At 38.7% G+C, this 20,418-nt stretch overlaps 1 protein-coding gene across 4 annotated transcripts in view; it reads right to left on the bottom strand.

Moving 5' to 3' along the window:
- SSBP2 (single stranded DNA binding protein 2) overlaps nt 1-20,418 on the bottom strand; it is a 272,413-nt gene that overhangs the window by 219,979 nt on the left and 32,016 nt on the right. The window lies entirely within an intron of this gene.

Genomic DNA, 20,418 nt, shown 5'->3' with positions numbered 1-20,418 from the left:
TTCTAGGCCTGCTCAGGGTCTGCTAATGAACCTTTTACTCCCATGTGCAAGCAGTTATTTGTGCAGTTAGACCCACTGAAATTAATGGGACTACTTCTGCAAGTAGCAGCTTGCCATTGGAAATAAAGTGTTCACAATTTGGTCCTCAGTGAGTTGCTCTAACTATTTATAGCTGCTCAGAGGTTTATGTTCTTAAACCCTAATCCCAAATACATATGATCTCTGACTCAATACTGTCTGATACCCAAATTTTATTACTATTTAATTATTTAAAAATAAAAGACACCATTTAACAGGATTACAATCCATGGTACTTGCCAATTAATGAATTGCCCTTTATTACCCAGAACCATGGAGCTGTCTCAAAGATTGGCCCCCTCAGTGGCAAGGTAGTCAGGCAGGAAGCACAAGCCTGCAGAGCACATGCCTAAACTAGGTACTTGTTTATACTATAGGGGTTATAGCAGCATAGTTATGGTGCCATGCTATCATGCTCTAACCCTCCACTGTAGATGCACATTACAGAGATAGAAGGGATTCTTCCATTGTCACTGTGGTAACTCCACCTCCCCAAGTGATGATAGCTAGGTCGATGGATAAATACTTCTAGTGACATAGCCACGTCTGCACCAGGGGTTTTGGTCAGCATGGCTGCAGTACTCAGGGTTGTGGATTTTTTATACTCCTGAGCACTGTACCTATATCAACGTAAATTTTAAGTCTAGTCCTGGCCTGGGTAAATAGGTTGTATTTAAAAACTTGTTAACTAACACACACATTTTAAGTGATATACTAGACAGGGTTAACACCTTTAGAAACGTGAAAATTAGTCAACTCCATCCTAGGTTTCATTATAACCAGCTTATACATTGGTTAAGCTGCTAAACCATGTCTACTATACTGAACATATGAACGGCCAGATCAATGATCCATCTAGTCCAGTATCCTCTCTTCCAACAGAGGCCCAGGCCAGATGCTTCAGACAGCATGTACAGAACAGAGCAATCATCAAATGATCCATCTCCTGTCATGTAGTCCCAGTTTCTGGCAGTCGCAGGCTTAGGGACACCGAGAGCATGGGATTGTGTCCCTGACCATCTTGGCTAATAGCCATTGATGGACCTTTCATCCATGAACTTATCTAATTCCTTTTTGAACCCAGTTATACTTTTGGCCTTCACAACATCTCCTGACAACGAGTTCCACAGGTTGACGGTGCATTGTGTGAAGAACTACTTCCTTATGTTTGTTTTAAATCTGCTACCTACTAAGTTAATTGGGGGACCACTTGTTCTCATATTATGCGAAGAGATAAATAACACTGCTTTAAAAACATACTAGTAACAAAATGTGTATGACCTATTTATCTTATCTAAACAGAGAATCTGTTAATAGTTTCAACGCAGCTCCCTTGGCCACCTCTCAGGGCTTCCATGGAGTTCTGTGTTACCAATAAGCAGAACCAACAGCATGTACCTGTTCTAAGGTTACTTAAAAGAAAGTAAAACACAAATAAAACACAAGCTAAAACCCCACAACTTCACAAGCTTTAAAGCTATACATTTGTTATATGGCTGCCAGTAGGTGGCATCTAATTTAGCAGTTAGTATAGGATATTTTTTTAAAACTTTTGTATAAACTATTTGCTACATGTAACAAAAGGTTGCCTTAAAACACTGTGCCTACAATAAACAAGGTGGATATTGATTTATGTCACTACAATTGAAAAATAATCAAGACATTGGATTTTGATATTTACCAGCCTGCCACCCCACAACATTTGAAAAAAGGCAACAGCAGTTAGCAAATGTTGTCAGTGAATAAGCCTTCACCTAAAATTATATTTTTAATTTGTGTATTTGAAGAGAGATACTAAGTTTTTTTATTCTCAAATATTTAAAAAATGAACGGCTAAATCCTGTTCTAGCCTGCACAACGTGGTAGGAACAAAGACACTACTTGCATACTCTATCTAATGAAAAAAATGACTCCTGTCTTCCATGTCAGAACTACATAAAAGGCTGGGACTGAGGGAACAACATAGCGTGGCGTGGCATTTTGTCTGTCTCCTGAGAATAAGTTAAATTCACCCTAAGTCAGTGCTTACTGGGGACTGCAGCATGCAAGCTAGTTCTTTCTCCTTAAATCAGGCAATTAGGGCTAATTCTGATTCAATTCACAAGGTGGCCTTTCTTTCCAGGTTACCACCACAAAAAACTTCCGTAGTTTAGACTAAACTACCTTGTGTTTTAAGACTGATAGGATTTCTGGCATATGGGGCTCCCAGAAGAAACCATATTTGCAGGCAAGAATTTGTTTGGTTTTTTTGTGTTAGAAGAGACACAACTGAAAGCTGCACATACTGAGAAGAGCAAATGTTTGAAACTTCAAATATTTACTTGGACACTACCTTAGAAGCATGAGCCCTCAAAGAAAAGCAACTCAATGACTAGTAGACTTCCAGAATATACACTCAACAACTGTTTATACATTTGGGTGGGTTTTAAATTAACTAACAAAAGGTTTGCAGTGTTGTAGAAGTGTTTGTCCCAGGATACTAGAGACACAAGATGGGTAAGGTAATATCTTTTATTGGACCAACTTTTGTTGGTGGAAGGGACAAGCATTTGAGCTTACACAGAGCTCTTCTTCAGGTTGGTAAAGGTAATCAGAGTGTCACAAATACATAGAAGGTGGAACAGATTGTAACATGTGTTAATTCCTTAGGTTTAACAATCTGTTCCATCTGTATGTAGCTGTGATACTAAGACTGCGTTTCCCAGATCTGAAGAAGAGTCCTGTGTAAGTTCAAAAGCTTATCTCTTTCATCACAAGAAGTTGGTTCAATAAAAGATCTTACCTCACCCACATTATCTCTCAAACAAGATGAAATTTAGCACTCACATAGCACTTTACATATTCAAAATCACAATAACCCTGAAAGGTAGATGAGTAATCATTATCCCCATTTTACACAGAGCAAACCAGAAAGATTAAAGGTCTCATTTTCCAAGGTCATGGGTCTTTAACCAATGGGAGCTGCAGGTGTTCAGCACCATTTAAAAATTAGATTTAAGTGACTAATCCAAAGCCATACAGTGAGACAGAGGCAGACCAGAAATAGAACCCAGGTGTTTCACCTCCCAATCCCATGTTTAATTCATTAGACCAAGTTGCCTGTCAAGCATTAACCAAGTTGATGACTCAAAAGTCTTAAAATGAGTTGCCAGGACAATATGTAATTGTTGCTCTCATATTCACATACTAGGAATTGTCACTGATTCTGAATCAATTGGGATCAGAGGGGAAAAAAAGAAATGCCAAGGACAGAAGCTGAATTATGTCAAGATTTGCAGAATACAAAATATTAAAGCCCTACACAAATTGGAAAAACTACTACAATAAAACTACTACAGAGGAAAAGAAAATATACTAGATGAAGTATGGGCACAGATATTTTGAAAGCACAGGACCTGATCCTCCAAGAACTCCACATGCAGCATTCCCACTGAAATCACTAGAAGGTCCATTTGCAGGTTCACTGCACATAACATCAAAACTATGAGGTCTGCCAAACGTCATGCCAGCCCTAACGTGCCTGTCCATAGCTCACTCAGCTGGATTCTAATACATTTGGCTGAGCTGATGAAAGGCTACTGGCATTTGCCTGCAGTTCCGCCTTCTGGCTGCCAGATGCCTGAAAGTAGGCAGCAGGGTGCATCCTCTCTTGCTGCTCCCCATACTGGAACATAAGAATGTAAGAATGATCATACTAGGTCAGACCAATGGTCCATCTAGCCCAGTATCCTGTCTTCTAACAGTGGCCAATGCCAGATGCTTGAGAGGGAATGAACAGAACAAAGCAATTATTGAGTGATCCATCGCATCACCAGTTCCAGCTTCTACCCATCAGAGGCTTGGGAACACCCAGAGCACAGGGTGCAACCCTGACCATCCTGGCTAACATCAATTGGACCTATCCTCCATGAACTTCTCTAATTTTTTTTTTTAACTTACTTATACTTTTGGCCTTCACAACAGCCCCTGGTAATGAGTTCCACAGGCTGACTGAGCATTGTGTCCTGCTGTTTAATTTAAACCTGATGCCTATTTGTTTCTTTGGGGGACCCCTGTTTTTGTGTTATGTGAAAAAGTAAAAAAACACTTCCTTATTCACTTTCTCCACATCATTCACCATTTTGTAGACCTCTATCACATACTCTCCTCAGTTGTCTCTTTTCCAAGCTGAACAATCCCAGTCTTTTTTTCTCTCTCCTCATATAGAAGTTGTTCCATACAACTATTTCCAATACCAATACTTTTTTTGAGATGGGGCGACCAGAACTGCACACAATATTCCAGGTGTGGATGTACCATGGATTTATATAGTGGAATTACAATATATTTACTATATTACGGATCCTAACGGATCCTAACATTCTGTTAGCTTTTTTGACTGCGGCTGCACATTGAGCAGAAGTTTTCAGAGAACTATCTAGGGTGACTCCAAAATCTTTTTCTTGAGTGGTAACAGCTAATTTAGACCCCATCATTTTGTGTGTCTAGTTGGGATTATGTTTCTCCACGTGCATTACTTTGCCATTTTCTTTCCCAGTCACCCAATTTTGTGAGATCCCTTTGTGACTCTTCATAATCTTCTTTAGACTTAACTATCCTGAGTAATTTTGTATCATCGGCAAGCTGCCACCTCACTGTTTACCTTTTTTCTAGATTATTTATGAATATGTTGAACAGTACTAGTCCCAGTACAGATCCTTGAGAGACCCCGCTATTTACCTCTTTCCACTATGAAAACTGACTGTTTTATTCCTACCCTTTGTTTGCTGTCTTTTAACTAGTTACTGATCCATGAGGGGACCTTCCCTTTTATCCCATCACTGCTCATTTTGCATAAGGGCCTTTGGTGAGGGACTTTATCAAAGGCTTTCTGAAAGCCCAAGTAGATTATATTCACTGGATCACCCCTGTCCACATGTTTGTTGACTCCCTCAAAGAATTTTAATAGACTGGTGAAGGATGATTTCCCTTTACAAATGCCATGTTGACTCTTCTCCATCATATCGAGTTCATCTATGTGTCAGATATTCTCTTCTTTACTATAGTTTCAACCAATTTGCCTGGTACATAAATTAGGTTTACTGGCCTGTAATTGCCAGAATCGCCTCTGGAGCCTTTTTTAAAAATAGCATCACATTCGCTATCTGCCAGTCATCTGGTACAGAGCCTGATTTAAGCAATAGGTTACATACCACAGTTAGTAGCTCTACAGTTTCATATCTGAGTTCCTTCAGAACTCCTGGGTGAATATCATCTGGTCCTGGTGACTTATTACTGTTTAATTTATCAATTAGTTCCAAGATCTCCTCTACTGACACCTCAGTCTGGGACACTTCCTCACATTTGTCACCTAAAAAGAATGGCTCAGGCGTGGAAATCTCCCTCACATCCTCAGCAGTGAAGACCAATGCAAAGAATTCATTTAGCTTCTCTGAAATGGCCTTGCCTTTTCTTGAGTGAACCATTAGCACCTTGATCGTCCAGCGGCCCCACTGATTGCTTGGCAGGCTTCCTGCTTCTGATGCACTTATTTTTACTGTTAATTTTTGTGTCTTTTGCTAGTTGCTCTTCAGATTCTTTTTGGCCTGCCTAATCATACTTTTACACTTGACTTGCCAGAGTTTATGCTCCTTTCTATTTTCCTCAGTAGGATTTGACTTCCAATTTTTAAAGGATGTCTTTTTGTTTCTAATTGCCTCTTTTACTATGTTGTTTAGCCATGGTTGCATTTTTTGGTGCTCTTATGTATTTTTTTATTTGGGATATACATTTAGTTGAGTCTCTATTATGGTAATATGCTTGCAGGCATTTCATTCTTGTGACTGTTCCTTTTAATTTCCATTTAACTAGCCTCCTCATTTTTGTGTAGCTCCCCTTTCTGAAGTTAAATGCTACCAGAGTGGGTTTCTTTGGTATTTTCCCCCCTACATGGATGATACATTTAATTACACTGTAGTTGCTATTGCCAAGGGGTTCAGCTATATTCACCTCTTGGACCAGATCCTGTGCTCCAGTTAGGACTAAATCAAGAAGTGCCTCTCCCTTTGTGTATTCCAGGACCACTTGCTCCAAGCAGCATTAATAGTATCTAGAAATTTTATCTCTGCACCCCGTCCTGAGATGATATGTACCCAGTCAATATGGGGATAGTTGAAATCCCCCATTATTATTGGGTTTTCTGTTTTTGTAGCCTCTCTAATCTCCCTGAGCATTTCACATGCACCATTACCATCATGGTCAGGTGGTCAGTAGTAGATACCTACTGCTATACTCTTATTATTCAAGCATGGATTTTCTATCCATAGAGATTTTATGGGACATGTTTGATTCATTTAAGATTTTTACTATATTTGACTCTATGCTTTGTTTCACGTATAGTGCCTCCACCAGCGCAACATACCTATATATTTTGTACCTGGTATTACCATGTTCAAATGATTATCATTGTTCCACCAAGTTTCTGTGGTGTCTATTATATCAATATTCTCATTTAATAACAAGTACTCAATTCATCCATTTTAGTATTTAGACTTCTTGCATTTGTATGCAAACACTTATAAAATATGTCAATATTTAGTTTTCTGCCTTCATGTGATGTAAACGAATGGGACTCTTTTTCATTTGACTGGTTCTCTTTAGTTCCTACCTGTACTTTATCAACTTATATCTTCTCTTTACTAGGATATAGAGTATTACCTTTAATAAATCCTCCCCTATGGGATGTCTCTGTCCAAACCAAGTGCTCTTCTGCACCTGCTGGCTTGCACCCAACCCTTAGTTTAAAAACTCTTCAACAACCTCTTTAATTTTACATGCCAGCAATCTGGTTCTGTTTTGATTTAGGGGGAGCCTATTCTTCGTGTATAGACTTCTCCTTTCCCAAAGGGTTCCTCATTTCCTAGTAAACCTAAATCCCTCCTGTGAACACCATCAGCTCATCCACACATTGAGACCCTGCAGTTCTGTCTAACTGGCACCAAGCATGGAACTGGAAGCATTTCATGAAATGCTACTAGGGAGGTGCAGGACTTTAATCTCTTTCCTAGAAGCCTAAATTTGGCCTCCAGGATCTCTTTCCTACTTTCCCTATGTCAGTGATACCTACATATACCATGATCACTGATTCCTCCCCAACACTGCACATAAATCTATCTAGATGTCTCAAGAGGTCTGCAATTTTCACACCTGGCAGTCAATTCATCATGCGGTTCTCCTAGTCATCAAAACCCACTATATTTCTAGTGATCAAAGGCCCCATTACTATTACCTGTCTCTTCCTAATCAGGTTCCCTTCCCTGGGGACGTGTCCACAGTGCAAGAGGTTACTATGACATCATCTGGAAAGAGGGTCCCAGCTATCGGTGAGGATTCCAGGGAGAAGCTGCTGGGACTCCCAGCTTCCCACTCAAAACTCCTCCACACAACTACAACCCCAGGAACCTCAAACCCTATCCCAGTTTCATGCAGCCTCATGTTTTATCTCTGACACTGTTCAGGGCAGGGGTTGACCATAAACATATGGTTATATTTGCAAATATATAAAATATCTCAAACAATTTACATAAAAAGTCACAAATGTAGCAGCACAAAACATGGTGGCTATATGTTATAAAAGAGATATTCCTTACACACCAATATAGCAAGCATAAATTAAATAGCTATTGGGAAGCTAAAATGTTACCACTGTGAGCAACAATCCGGAGAATTTGAATGCAAACAGGACATGGTCTCAAATACTGTAGTCTGCATTTGCTGACTCCCAGGGCAGGCTATAGGGCCTATTTGCTGGCTGATGGGGGTCTTAGTATTGGTCTGCATGCTGATGTTGGTAGGAGAGATGAACTGATTTCATTTTTTTTTTATTTTAATAATAGGCGGGGGAGTCTGGGCACTTCTTAGTTCTTTTAAATTAAAAGGAAATTATTAAATTAAATTTAAATAAATAAATATATAGGGAACCCAAGCTGCCACAGGATCCAAATATCTCTACTTGTAAGACACTGCTTCTTCTCAGACAAACTAATTATTTTACCTACCAGTTATGTGTGCATTTCTGTACAGCTAGTACTGACTAATTATATGAGTAACTTAGGTTTTGCTGTTTTATGTACATATACTTTTAAATGCACAGTTAAAACAAAGCCATCTATGTCTGAGGTTCACAAATTTTATTTTATTTTTTTACTTATAATGAGAGTTAATGTACCAGAAATTCAGTTGCCTTTGATGATCTGACTATATTTTAACATACAATACCTTCATTGGCACTTCATAAAAGCATATAAAAGCCACAGGACATGCGCCAATGTCAAAGTGCCAAGGTTCAATTTTGCAACTTGTATAAAAAACGGAAGAAAAATAAAAACCACAGTCAAACAGAAGGCTTCAGCAGGCCATGGTAAAGTTTTAAGATGCCAGGACTTGGCATCAGTTCCAGAAAGAAAGAAAAAACAGATGGGGCTTTGGCAGCAATACAATTTAAGCTTCCAGTATTTAGCATTAAGGCTTCCGCTCCATTAGGTTGATGCACCTCAATATTGCATGCCCATTAATATAGCTGACTGAACCCACATCTGACCCCCACTATATAGACTTTATAGAAGCACATGAGAAAGCATAAATGCCTATGGGGTTTGCAACGGTGGCATAGTAAGCTCAGAGAAGAGGTAGTAGGCTTGTGACAAAAAGAAAACAGAGGGTGAAGAACAAATGGGAAGGAAATCTATGTTGGGGGGACTCTTTGTAACTCTTAGGAGTTGGAAGATAATTTTAGTGGAAAAAGCTGCAGAACACAAATTACCAGAAAATTACCAATGATGGTAGGACATGTTGCCTAATGATATGGTTTGATAATGCATGCATAATAAAAAACAAATGTATCCCCTTTTATCCAGATGGAGCCAAAAGCATTGTATAAACTGGATGGAAAAATTACTCCGCTCACTACTGAAGTTCAGACACCTGTTATTTGATAAAACAAGGAATTACTCTCATCTCAATGATATTTTGAAATATATTGATTAAAACACCTTTTTAATTTCCTATACAACATACAGTGGAGCAAGTTGAATAACACACACACACCCCTGTACAAAGAGAACATGCATTTAAGAAAAAACAAGACACTATTTCAAGTCTATTATATATTTTATTTCTAAAATGAAAATGAATCTTAACATTTTGTAAATACTTGTTTTTAAAAAGCACTAACTAGAATTTGTCCTGTTATTTTAAAATAGATAAATTACCAGTATTATTTTATTTCTATCATACTATTACATTTATTTCTTAAACCATCTAACTGTGCACATAATAGATGATGTCATGTGTTTCTATCACTATAGTACTCTCTCCACCATCCATTTTCTCAGTCTGTTACAACCATTTGTTGTGTCTTGTCTTAAATTAGACTGAAAAGCTCTTTGGTGAAGATGTCTCTTAAGTATTTGTATAGTGGCTAGCATAATAAGGCCATGAGCCCAATTGAGGTATACAGACATAGAGTGGGCTCTCCTTTGCTGGCCTTTGTTTCAGATCTGACCCAATAGTCACCCAAACTTTGTCATTGTGTTTTCTTCATCCTTGAAGTTGGACGCAGGGAAAGAAAAGGGACATCACTGATTTTTGCCTCTTCCCCATCCACTGGCTCTAATCCACATTAAATTGTAATGAAATCTCAACTCCATAAGGTAGAGCAGGATTTGTCGTCTCCTCCAGGATTATATTATTATTTTATTTATTTATATAATTATTACATTAATTATTATTATTATTATTATTACATTATTTCATTTAGGCATAGGGATTGTGAAAATCTGGGGAATCTATCTAGACAACATATGAATTCTATTTGTTATTAGGGAGGTATTATGAAATTGCCATCACTTGCTGACATGAGCTGCAGCACCTACCTACCAAACAAGAGACAATGGAGAGTCATTGCTCCGTGCTGAACAATGGCTGTGCTAAGGAGATTGGATGGAGAGCAGAGAAGTTACTTCCCCCAACATGTCTTCAGGGAGCTGGAGGTTGAGAGAGTGGAAAATCTCAACACAAGACAAAGATACAGCATTAAAAAAATCAGAGACTTAAAAAGGACTCAAAGGAAGAAGAAAGAGGGAAGGCTTTTGGAAGGACAAGAAACTTGGGAAAAAAGAGAGGAAGAGATGGGCATGTTTTCATTACAAGAAGGAGTCAATTTTTACTGTGGAAGCAAACGAGGTCTGAGAAGGCATGAACTGCAACAGAACAAATCTGGATACCCCAGTGAACTCTGCCCAACTGCAAACAACTCTTCAGAGTGGTGAGAAACCTGAGGCAGGGAAATGCATATTATTATTTTTTTATTATTTTTATTATTTTGTCTAGGGCTATGTATCAGTCCTGCTAAGTAAAGCGTAATGATGTTTTAGAACCCTATACAAAATCTGTCTGTGTGTGTGTTTGCTTTCATTATTGTGTATCCCTGAAGAAGTAAACTGCATACCAGAAGGCTCATGCCTTCAGTGGGATTCTGGGGAATGTGCAAAAGCTGCTGGGAGGCGTTGGGGAGACAGCACTAATTTCAGGGCCTACGCAATTGGACCACAGAGTCCCACTGCGAAGAGGGGTGTCAGACACCAGGTCTATACCTGGAGTCCCAAAGCCAGTAACAATATTTAAATTCTGCCCAGCCCCAACAAGATAAGGGCACACATGATTCAGCATTTGGATCCCCTCATAGTAGTCTGGTGAGTGTCCTACTAGATGTTGATAGAGATGTTACCAACAACTGCAGAAGAAACGCCGAAACCTGAAGCTTCAATCCAACACTTAAAAGGCCAAGAGACTTCTAATTTATAGCACATTTGCAAACAAACACTGACTCAGATTTGACATAATTTTTCTTATATCCATTTATATATTTTGTGTCACACTTTATTTTATTGCTTAGGTAGCACTTCGCACATGCTTCCCCAAAATATTGCAAAAGGTACTCCAAACTTGCACAGAACAAGCAGTTTAAGAGCAATGGGCCAAATCTCTACACTTCCCTGGCAGAATGGCAAGTTGATTCAGAATGGTCACAAAAATAACTATTTTGTGAGAATCACTACACTGACTGGATGAGATGCTGCTGTCAGTCACAATGGCAAAAATGGTCAACAAGTACAGAAAAGCTGCCTATCATTCTGGAACTCTCTCCTCCCTCCTTTAAAATTCCAGTGAGATTTTTCAACGTGGGAAAACCTCAAATCTCTTCACACACTGATTTCCCACAACCCTGTTAGGAGCAATACTGTTTATTTTCACTCTTCTACTCCTCTTGGGCCATGGAAAAATCATGGATGTTTGGAAGTAAACACCAGAATGAGTGTCACAGAAGATTACCTTTGAAATGCTTGTGATTAGAATGACTTTCATAGAAGATTATCCTTTGAAGTGTCTATCTGTGATCAGTGAAAATCTGAGTGGGCATGTCCTCTCGTGATTTCTTTAGTACTAAAATCTGTAGCCTGATCTATAGATTATGTAATAATGATATTGATTACTTAAGAATTCCCAGATATCACTTAGAGGGTAGACAGGGTCTTGTCCAAAGATCAGGCCCAGTATTATTAAAATTACTTTATAGTTTATATATAATATGCACAGTTGCAACACTCACACTATAGGAACGCTTCTAAATTTCCAATAGTTTATTAATACATTTAGCAAAGTCACAAACACTCTAACTCAGTAAGATAGATAGAGAGACTACAGAATGTATATCTGCACATCCATATACTCACACCATCCCTTGCAGGATGACTTGAAATGCTAGCCATTATCTTCCTAATTATCATCATCTTCCCTCTCATAATCAGCACCCATTATTCTGGCCCCCTGTAGGAGCTACATTTCTCTCCCCCCTACTGTCCACAGGCTGGGATGTAACTTTTATAATGTTATGCTGATGTCACTATATCTAATGCATATTCAGTAGGGTTTTTTCCCCCCTTTTCCATATTTGTATTTCCTCATCCTACTAACACTTCTATAGGTTTGTATATTGATACATGTAACTACCATTTCAGATCATGATCATACCCATCACTCCTTGCTTAAGTGGATTTGCAATGATTACTTCCATGTTTCCTGCGGTAGCACTTACTGGAACATAACTCCTACCATTAAGCAAGCTCTCCTTAGTTCCTAAAATCTAAAGGTGACCATTGATCTATGCCAAGGGTTATGGCCTACTTAACCAGGTTCATGCTAACTTATGCTTCAGCTAATGTCTTATAGGATACAGGATATTGTAGGGTTCTTGTGTTACAACTGAATATAATGAAAGCAGATAAATATAATGAAGTCAAGACAGTGAATATAGTAAAGGCAAGCTAGCATTATGGGCTACAAAAGTACATTAAATAATTACCTCTAAATATTTATTTGCATTACTGTCCCTATTCCATGGAGTGGTCATATGTGTTTCTACATTTTATTCAGTGTTCAAGCATAAGAAAAGAGACAGCCAAAATAGTGCAGCATTCATGCTTTATTCCTTTTTCTACATAGACTAACTTCTCTCAAAAAGCACTTCCTAAAAGTAGAGTTCCCTAAATTCCTAGACATTACCGTGTACATAAACATATTATCATACTATAATGCCCAATATTGGGAAGCTGCTAAAAATCCTGGACCAGGTGTCCCCAAAGATAACAGCTGAATATCTATCAGAACTTTCTTGTGATTGGAAGGGACATGCAGGCCTTAAGCAACGAAGAGGTGAAACTCCATGCCTGAACGGAGGAACAAAAAGGAAGACCATTACAGCAATCCTGGGAACCATAAAACCACTCTTTTTTTGAGTAAGGGGAAAATGATGGCTAACCTAAAAGGGTCTACTGATTAAGTGGGGAGAATGTGGGTGGAATGATGGGGCTTCCCCCTTAGGCTGGAAGAAAGCATGTATCTTATCTCTCCTAAAGCCCCTATATCAAGTTGATCTTCAAAAATTTCCCTCCCTAGAAGAGAAAATATTTAAAACAGAACTTGAAGTAAACTTCAGAGGAGGCAGTTAAGACACACTCACACTTATGCTCATACATACTACATTTGTCCAGTGAAAAATGAAAAATTAGTAAGCACAACTCTCTGTTTCAAGATACAAGTGAATTTTGGTTAGGCACACAAATTTTGCTTCTAAACCTGGACCAGAGCTAAACAATGTATTTTTAAACAGCACTCTGCTTTGCTCTCAATTTCTTGCAAATTACTGATACATAATCTGGTTGTAAATATATTTAGGGAACGTTTACATTCTTTTTAAAAATTTCTTTTTCATTAATGTATTCAAGGACAAAGAGTCAGCCATAAGAAAAGAACCTCACTGATCTGAATTTCACTAATCTACACACAAAAAGTGTAATTTGTTTCCATCCAACTTTCAGCAGAGATTTGTAGTCGGCTCTTGAGGTCACATTTTATATTAAGGGCACATTTATAAATAGTTTATATAGGGTTAAATGTTTAATAGATATTTTAATATATGCTTGTTTGTTAAGATTATAATAATACCTATCACTTGTATAGGTATAATAATAATAATACATAGCAGGTTTCATTGGCAGATCTCAGAGCTCTTCACAGTCTTTAAGGTAGTTATCCTCCCAAAACCCATGTGAGACAGGAAAGTATTATCATCCCTATTTTACAGATAGGGAACTGAAATAAAGAGAGGACAAAGTAAATTGCCCACTGTCATACAGAAAGTCTGTAGTGGAGCAGGGAACACTGTAGTTACTCAATAGGTTGCTTTATAGCCATTCATAATACATAGTACTCATGTTTGTAGCTTTCTTATAACATCTATTAACTATTCATTAATACTTTATGAACAATTTATAAATGTATCCTTAATATAACAAATGACGGGTCTGGTATTACTAAAACATCATGTTTTTCCCAAAATATTCTGCAATATATTTACTAATAGATTAAGAATTAAACTACAGTTGTCAAAATACACAAACAGAATACATTTTGTGATGCATTAGCTTTGCTATTTTTATTGTATTTGCTCATTTACTTCTTAATTCACAAAATTCAGTAATTTGCAATGGGTCTCCCAGTCATTAATAAGCATTAGTGAAGTTCTTCCATCAATCAACCTAGAATGATGTAACTCATATTCAAACAGTAACAATAGAAACACTTTACCCACATGTGATCCCATTAGCAGAAATTTATTCCTATAACAAATAACAGTCTACGAGTCAGAGCCAAAAATTTGATTTCTCTCTCATTCCAGATATAGACAAAAGGACTGACAAATCTGCTGATATAAATCCCTGCAATCATTTGTTTTCATTGTACATTATACTTAGAAGTGTTTTTATCCTGTTAATAGGTATGCAGAAAGATGTCAGCTTTTGAACTTTTTGAATGAACAGTATCCAGAATCTGACAAACTAAGACTAATATTTGCAAGAAATTAAAGGACATTTTAGAGGAAAAAGATGTAAAACACCAGTGTGGTATCAGAATAATTCAGATTAAGCTTTCACCTACTCCATATTTTCTTCTTGGTTAAGAGGCCATTGCTGAGTTGAACGATGAGGAATAAAGGTGCTAGACACTGTTAACGTAGTGCTAATGACAGCCCTAATTAGCAGAAATGTTTATGTCAATGAACGAGTGATTGAGGTGACATTTAAGCACCAGAATTATTTTTTTTAAATCTGATGTGTCTAATTAGGTATGATATTTTAGGTATTCAAAACACAAGTCAGCAAAGGTTACGAATTAACCACATTTTTGAAAACACATTTAATTTTGTTGGCACAAATTATGGAGTTTAGATGTTTAACGATCTGACTGTGCCAGTAAGTTAAATGGTTAGACATCTAGGATATGTCTACTCAGTACACTAAGCCCAGGTCTGTGTGACCTATACCTCCAGACTCAGTGTTTCCAAGCTTGCACTTGAGCATCCACACGCCATTGGAAACCCAAGCTTCTCAACTGTGCTCACTTATCCATACTGCACTATGCAGACTGAGTCAGAAATTCAGCTTCTGTGACTGTATACCATCGTATCCCAGGGTTCCTAGCACCTTCACTAGCAGGGTTGTGGGAGAACTTGTCTGTACATCCCACAGGAGTTGACCAGAAGTGTTGTGGGTGGTTTGGCCCACCAACACATCCAGCCAAGCTATTTTGTGTCCGCATACTCCTAGGAGCCAAAGCCATCAATGTGGACCCCAGCCTGGTGAAAGAACTTCCCCATCTCGTGTTGTCAGTCATATTTCAGGAATCAGATGAAGAATCTGCAATAATCTGGTGGACACTGAAGTGGCAGTTTTTCAGCTCCCAAATGCATCTCTCGGAGGGGAATATTGACATACCGGCTGCAACCTGTTGCCTTAGCTGCAGATTTCCCCTATGTAGACTGGCTTAGGGCCACAAGCAAAGACTGCTGGGATCACATTGTAATGCAGACCTGGGATGACTAACAGTGTGTCCAGAACATCTGCATGAAGAAACAAACATTCCTGGAGATTTGTGATCAGATTTCCCCAACCCTCCAGCACCAGGACACACATGAGAGAGACCACGCTGGTCCAGAAGTAGGTCACTATAGCCATCCGGAAGCTGGCTACCCCAAACTGCTACAGATCTGTGTGTGGCAAATCAAGTAGGGGGGTTGTTGTGGCAGAGATTTATGAGACAATCAGGACCATGATGTACCCAAAGGTGTACTCATGCGTCTATAGTTTGCCATCTGCAAGGAGCACATAAACCACAAAAGGTACTACTCCATTGTTATGCTGGCTCTGATCAACCACACGGACAGATTCATGGACTCTAACATGGGATGCATTGGCAGGGTATATGATGCCAGGGTGTTTCAAAGATTAGGACTTTACTTTCATAGCCATGGTGAGACATTATTTCCACAGAAATACATCGGTATAAATGGAATAATTGTCCCCACTGTTATTCTAGGGGACAAAGCTTACCACCTGCTGCCATGGATTATGAAATAGTGTCCTGATCTTAGAGGACCTGGCAACAGAAGGTTCAGCTACACATTCAATAGCTGTAGAATGGTGGTGGATTGTGTATTTGGTGGTGAGACATCCCACTGGCACTGCCTTCATAACTCTTTGGATGCCAATGTCATCAATGCAGTCCACACTCTTGTATGTTCTGCATAATGTCTGTGAAGACAAGGGGGGAATCTTTTCACCAGGAGTGGCCTCAACACAGTGCTGAATTTCTGAACCGGCACACACACAGCCAGACAGTGCACTTGTGATGACTGTTGCTGGATCCACATGCACAATGGAAATCTGGGATGCTTTGTGCATCCATATAATAGGTTTGAACTCATGCTTGCGGAGGAATGAGATGGTATTTGAGGTAATGCTGTGTATGGATTTGGGGCAGCTGTGGGATGCTTTTTAAATGTGTTGGTATTATGTAATATGAATGTGTAAACACTTTAATGAAATATATGGAGACACATTATCAATACTGGCCAAGTACTGCGGCTCATAGTTTATGGACTACTGTGATGACATTTTGTAAATTTGTATTATAAAATGTATTGAGAATGGGTATGTGATGACATTCATTACAATTTGTGCCACTTTTAACATTACATGTAATAAAACTTATGTGAAAATCCAACGTTTTATTTTACACAGGTACTTACATACCAATTAAAAACCAGAAAGGCAGACCAGCTTGCGTACAACACAACAAATGCCAAAACCGTGAAAGATGCATGCTCCCAAATGACATGTTCCTGAGTGTCCCCTGTCCCTCTGTTCTCCTTGGCCCAATGGTGCATTTTGCATGTGCGTAGGCCACAACATAACTGGTGTGGATGAATGCACAAGATACATTTGTCCATTCCATATTGTATTCTTCGTTGCCTATGATATGATCCAGCCAACCCCTGAACTGTCCAAAGATTGCAAAGTTTGCGGGACACAACAGCATGGAGGGGACACAGGGAGTAGGGCTGGAGCAGGGGCTGAAGGTGTCAGTGAAGCCTGAAATCTGGTAGCCATGACCACAAGTAATAGCTTGAACAGCTCTCTCTGCTGCGCTTTGTCTTCCTCCCTCAATCTGCACTCATGCTCCATGAATCTGTCTGCTGATCTCTCCTTGCACTGTGCAGGCTCTGTTTCTATTTCAACCTTTTTTTCATCCTTATTCTTTTCATACTCTGTTTGGTCCATCTGGAACTCTATCTGCTGATTTGTGTTATCTAAAATCAGCTGTTATCCCATCAGCTCATCTTTCTCCTTGACCACATTAGTGGGTCCGCTCCCCAAGTTTCCTGCTGCTTGATGTTTGCCCTGTGGAGGAGGAAGGGCCTTGAAAGGAAAAAGGAAGAGCACATTATTGTCTGACCATGATAGTCAACCTCCTTACAAGCATCCTGCGTCCTTGCACAGACCTGACTGACTGCCAGGGGACTCCTAACACAGACAGGCAACCGTGCTCCATTTTAATTTGGACTCATATTTAAGTCAGCAGTGGACCAATTACACATTCTGGTTTTGTTTGGACTCCTAACCCACATTTTTTGAGACTCAATTTACAGGCAGTCCAAGACAGTGTGTGTGTGGCCAATTTATAAGATGCACCATATTAGACAGAAGGGGTTTATGAGGCTATTAACTGTGGAGCCCCAAACCATACTTATAACAATCAGCAAGTAACTAGAAAAATGTCATAACAACATCTTGTTTAACTTTTTTCCTCTTTTTGCCATGTCCATTTTGAATCCCATGATGTTGTGTGAAGGGACTGGGGGCACTTGAGGAATGGCTTGAGTTCTGCCCTGAACAGAAGCACACAAAACCCTGGATTGTATTAATAACTCAAATAGGGTCATAAGCAAGAAATGCCTCCCATCCATATATCAATAAAAACAAATATGGCAACAGAAACTTACTCTGGCTCTGGCATTTGCTTTGATGCCAGTTCTGCAGCTGGTTGCTCTCCAGGGCATCCCCAAACAGCTCCTCCAAATACAGTCGAGCTGCTCCAGTGGCATAACTTCTTTGATTATTGGACACAGCACCATGGTCACTTCTTGCCCCTCATCCAGTGGCTGGCTCTCCTCTGCTGGTGCATGTGACTGTGGGGTGTTATAAGGGTGCCATTCCTGTTCAGCTGATTGCCATGCACCACTATGGGCTCAGTGCTCTCTCCAATTCCCAGTACGTAGTCGAATTCTTCATAAAAGAGGCAAGAAGACAAGGAGTTCCGAGAGCTGCCATTATTATCCATGTCTTTGGGGAAGTCTGTCTTTAGTGGCTTGATTCACCCTCTGCATTGTTCTCCTGTCCAGTCGATCCCTAATTGCAGACATTAAGCTAGACACCAGGTTGCACTCTATAATGTATTTATAAATACTGTTTGTGTCTTGACTGAACCAAGGCTGAACTATTAGGGTTCACTGTCTGGAAGGTCTTTGCTAATTTCTTCAGACATTTGCACTTCATGCAGAGCTCTACTCTCAGAATAATCCCCAAAGCCAGGAACTGAAGACCAAGTTGGTCCCATACAAACAGAACTGGCTTCTGATGAATTTGCAGATCTATTTTCAGATTCTTCTGTTCATACATACCATGGAGAGTCTTAATGCACCATATTTAGTGAGATAATCTTAGCTCATATTGCTTGACGTCTCTCTTTTGCTCTCAGGGTCATCACTCAAGTTAGGTAAAAAGAATTTTATGAAAACCCTGTTCATAATTATTCCCTCATTTGTGAAGAAAGAAAGCTCTTTAAGTTACTCTGAAAATCGTTGACTTTATTTTAATCAAGTGTCAAGATTCACTTCTTCTAGGTTTACATTCTATAAGCCATTTTAATGTTAACCAGTTTTATCATTTGTAAGGCATACCTGGGACATCTCCTGGGGATTTGCTGGTTTGAGCTAAAGCTTTATTATAATTTAATATAGTTTTCATGTGAACAAGGGTTAAAGTACATGTTTTACAGTAAATATGGAGATGAAATCTAAAAAATATTGTTCTTTAATGGAAAGCCACAGGAAATAGAACATTTTTTACCTATGTAAATTTGCAAATTGGTTTTTTGCGCCTCCGTTCACTGGGTTATTCCTTCTGGTCATTCAGTAGACAGAAAATTGTAACCCAGATGGGAATCTTTATACTTCTGAAACTTTCGGACTTTGACTTCTTCAAATTCTATTACAGAAGTGTTTCTTCAGTGAATTAAGACTCCACTGATAATATGCAAGAGACCTAAACTCTAGCTTGAAAGAAAAATTACAAGAGAGGCTCTTTGGACAGGATCTGATGCATTAGTCAAATTTACAGGTAAAAATGTCCCTTGCTGCTCCCTAAGTTTCACCAAACCAGACTGATCAGATCTGCCCAGCATTCCTTCGAAACACTGACAATATGGATAGTCATCTAAACCTATAAGAAGACTACTACTGATTTTCAACATACCTAAGGCCCCAATCCTACAAATATATATGCATGTGAATAATCCAACTAAAGTCAATGGGACTACTCACATGTATAAAATTAATCACATGCATAAGACTTTGGAGAATTGGAGCCATAATAATCTACACCTAGAGCATATATACAGTAAAACCAGAATCTGTCAGTTTGATCCATTATAAAGTAAAGTGAATAGCTATATACTGAATATACCAACATATATTTGTACCTTTAGAAAACTGCAAAAATCTAGAATTAAACATTCTTTTCCTCTGCAACCATGTAATGTCCATAGAACAGCAACAAATAAAACAGAATATACAGATCCAACATCTGGATAGAACACACCTTTGCCTCTTAACAAATTGTTGTGAGCACAATGGGTAATCTTGATTCATCCAGGCATAAGATGATATACCAGGGGAAAACTAAAACAAACAATACCCTCACTATATAAAAAGAATGTGTTCAACTCAAGATCACCCATCTACTCTGAGTAAATTAGAAATTACAAATTACATACAAGACTATTCTTATATCATGTGAAAACGTCTGACATATCAAATAATAAAATTAACTTCTCAGATGTAAATGATGCCTACTCTACTCCAGTTCATATAACACAGAACAGAAAGCTGGGGAGGCATGTCCTTGTTAACACAAAGTTCACATTACCTCAGGAAAAATGTTACAAAAAACAAACAAACAAAAAGAAACACCTTTTTTCTCCCTATAAAAGAAATAACCATGCTATGTTCATGAAAGCTAACAGGAAGTACAAATCTCATAGATGAAGAGGTGGCTACCAGCGACAACACCTTTTAATACAGAAATGTTTTTTGTTTTTAATTAAAATAAGATTAGTCAAATAGCC

This window comes from Emydura macquarii, unplaced genomic scaffold, assembly GCF_026122565.2.
Source record: "Emydura macquarii macquarii isolate MOO-44397 ecotype Brisbane River unplaced genomic scaffold, CSIRO-AGI_Emac_v2 contig_2897, whole genome shotgun sequence".
Classification (NCBI taxonomy): Eukaryota; Metazoa; Chordata; order Testudines; family Chelidae; genus Emydura; species Emydura macquarii.
Note: the sequence above shows the minus strand (reverse complement) of the source record. Positions and strands in the feature narration are given on the sequence as shown.